We start from the raw sequence: 3796 nt of genomic DNA on the forward strand, positions 1-3796 counted from the left end.
GGCCGAAACGCCGGCCCAGAGGAGGGACCGGGGAAGAAGACTGGCAGCTCCGCTCTTGACTCCGCCCCCTACTCGCCACGCCGGGGAGAGAGAATCCCCACTAGCCTGGGAAAAGAGTCCCGCCCCCAAGGCGGGAGCGACGGGGGGCGTACCTAAGGCTAGCCACGCCCTTCTATCAACCGCAGCTGCCGGAATCGCCCGGACCAATGAAGGGCCGAAATTACTGGCTAAGCTCCACCCCCGGAGAAGGAGGACAGATGAGTGGTTAATTCTCCTGTCAGTTTGGCCTCATTGGCAAAGGCCGGTCCCTTTTCACAGTAGTCGGGAAGGGGTTCAACCCTTCAGTCCCTAATAGGGTCAAGCCGGAGGATTCTCTGAGGGCGGGAATCACGGGCGGCCGTCTACTCTCCGAGGGGAATCAAGGCTAAGCTCCGCCTCCCTCTGGGCGTTCAAACCTCAGTTTCCCCGTTTGTGACGTGGGGAGGCTATTGCTCTGGACAGTGTTTCGGGAGGACCTGCGGAGGCTGGGTGTGGGGAAGGGTCGGCGGGGGGGTTGGCGGGGGCGCTCGGGCCCAACCGCGCGTTTCTGGGCATGCCAGCCGCCGCCCCACTCGCTCTGCCCCGGGCTGGGAAGGTGGAAGCTCGCCCCACTTCCTGTTTGTTCGGTGCGCTCTGTGACCATAGATGGTCAGGTCTGGGGCCGCGCGGAAGCCTCCGTCTGGCGGTTTGGGAGTCCTTCCTCTCTGCGCGCAGGGTGGTGTCCCCGAGAATAAGATGAGCGGGGGAAAAAAAAGAAAAAGATGAGCGGAATTAGAAGGTATCCAGCTCCACTCGGCTAAAGCCCGGCTTATGAGGCACCTTGCCCGGGCTGGGCGTGGCCAGCTGCCTGCCACTCAGACCGGGGCAGGTTCTGCACGGTGGCCGCGGCGCGCGGGGAAGACTTCTCTTCGGTGCTTCTTGGGTCTGGGGATCAGAGCTTTGTTCCCTCAAGGCTCACACTTTCCAACCAGTGATTATCCTCCTACAAAGATTTTATTTACAGAAAAAAGTGGCAAGTTCCCACCCCTTCAGTTGAACGGCTGTGACGGCTGCAAGCTTCAAAGTTGAATGCAAGCGTTATATGCCAGAGTCACTCATTCAACAAATACAATTCTTATAATAACAGCTACCATTTACTGCGCGCTGAGTACATACCAGGACTGTGCTGAGTGCTTCAAGCGTATTTTCACTTTAATTCTAACGAACTCTCTGCGGTAGGTACCATTATGGCCTACAGTTTTAAAATGAGGTGGCTGAATTACTTGCCAGGTTCATAAAGTGTCGGAATTTTGAAGGGGACACATCTATCTAACTAAATCCCAGAACTTAACCCCTATGATAGACCGAACTGGAATCATTTGCTGCAATTTGGAGGCAGTGATGCCCCTGGTGGGGAGACATCCTGGGTTCCAGTCATGGCTTAGGCGCTTACCAGGGGTCAGACTTAAGTCAGGTTACCTGACTTCTCTGAACCTGGGCCTCTTCTCAATTTTATGACTCCCAGAATATTTACAAGAAAATGACCACATGACAAAATATGGAACAAAAACTGCAGTACCTTTTAAATATTTACATTTAACAAAAACACTGTCTCTCACACATGCACACCAACTCTATTCAGACATAAAATTGAAAGGTTATATTTGAGTGATTCATGTGTGTGTAACCTAGGGCAAATAGCCTCCCTGGCCCTTATCATAATCAGCTCTACACTTAGCCCTTCTAAATCTCTTTCCGGATTAGAGACAGGAAATACCAAAACCATACATGCATCCTAGAGGAAGGGGAGAGAAAGTGGGAAACAGGAAGGAGAAGGAAGAAAATAAGGAAGAAAGTTTCCCCATGCATAAATTGGGGATAGTAATTCGGGGTTGTAATGAGAAATAGAAGCAATGTTCACAATGCCTGCCCTTCAGGAACTTCTAATCTTTTAAGAAGTCTGAACACAGGTACTTGTAACTCCAATGGGAGGCAGTTTAAGAACAGTATCTGTGACTTTTTTTTTTAAATAAATTTATTTTATTTATTTTATTTTTGGCTGCATTGGGTCTTCATTGCTGCCTGCGGGCTTTCTCTAGTTGCAGCGAGCAGGTGCTACTCTTCGTTGCGATGCGCGGGCTTCTCATTGCGGTGGCTTCTCTTGCGCAGTACGGGCTCTAGGCATGCGGGCTTCAGCAGTTGCAGCACACGGACTCAGTAGTTGTGGCTCACGGGCTCTAGAGTGCAGGCTCAGTAGTTGTGGCGCATGGGCTTAGTTGCTCCGCAGCATGTGGGATCTTCCCAGACCAGGGCTCGAACCCGTGTCCCCTGCATTGGCAGGCAGATTCTTAACCACTGTGCCACCAGGGAAGTCCATGACTTTTATTTATTCATTTATTTATACATGGAAAAAAAATTACTGAGTTCTTCTGTGCTAAGCACCATGCTACTTTGTACCAGGCACTACTAGGAGTACAGCAGTAGAGAAGTCAGACCGTGTCACTGCCCTCGTGGACCTTCCACAGTCTATTGTAGAAACCAGTATCACCATCTGGGGAGGTCATCAGTAGATGTGCTGACTACTGGCTTCCAGTTTTTTTTCCTCCTCACTGATCTTGCCCAGTGCCCAGTCAGTACTCAGTGCCTCATCCATGGTGGGCTCTCATCAGGCTCATGTTCATGAGCCCCTTGAATTCAGAACAGTCATATCCTGGGCTGAGATGGATGGGTGGAACATTGCAGGGCAAACGTGAGTAAACAGTAGTGGAGATGGGAATCTGTGTCTAGATGAGGTGAGAGGTTCCTGTAGGAGAGGAATAGGAGATAAGGCTGGAAAAAAAAAGAGGTTGAGCAAGCTGTGCCAGGCAGGAGAGGTGAAACCCTAGTGTGAAAGTGAGAGGGAGCTGGTCAGATCGCATTTTAGAAATACAATTCTAGCTGTGGTGTAGAGCATGGGCTTGAGTGAGTAAAAAAAGAGGCAGGGAGACCTGTCAGAAAACAGATGCAAAGATGTAGTGATGTCTGAATCAAAGCTGTGGTATCGGGGATGCAGCAAAGGGGACAATGCAGGAGATAGCATTCTTATAAAGGGGCTAGGGAGGAGGAGGAAGACAGATGGAAACGGGATGATTTGAATATGAACCTTCAGACTAGATCTAGCTCCCCAGGGATACACTCCCATTGAATATTGCTTTTCCTTCTTGGCAGATATCACAATCTTAATTAAATAATTATTGGTGCAATTATATATATATATATATATATATTTTTTTTTTTTTTTTTTTTGCGGTACACAGGCCTCTCACTGTTGTGGCCTCTCCCGTTGCGGAGCACAGGTTCCGGACGCGCAGGCTCAGTGACCATGGCTCACATGCCTAGCTGCTCCGCAGCATGTGGGATCTTCCTGGACCGGGGCACGAACCTGTGTCCCCTGCATCGGCAGGCGGACTCTCAACCACTGCGCCACCAGGGAAGCCCTTGTGCTATTATTTTTTATCTTCTTTCTCTCTAAGTACCTTGAAGTTAGAGTCCTTGCCTCTCTAGCACAAAAATCTATCTCAATGGATAGTTATGGAAAGTTGTGACTAAGTGTAAAGGGTGGGAAGGGCCTGGGTGGCTCTGAGACTTGGAGATGGGTGAATGGGAGATGGGCAGAAGACTGGATTTTGGGGTTTTCAGCCTCAGACCTTGGGGGGAGAAAGGGAGAAAAGAGTGCAGTTAATCATTTTTCAAACGAGAATTGTCAGCAGAGAGTTGATTGATTCTCACACATGCCCCC

Source organism: Tursiops truncatus, chromosome 1 (genome assembly GCF_011762595.2).
Source record: "Tursiops truncatus isolate mTurTru1 chromosome 1, mTurTru1.mat.Y, whole genome shotgun sequence".
NCBI classification, from domain to species: domain Eukaryota; kingdom Metazoa; phylum Chordata; class Mammalia; order Artiodactyla; family Delphinidae; genus Tursiops; species Tursiops truncatus.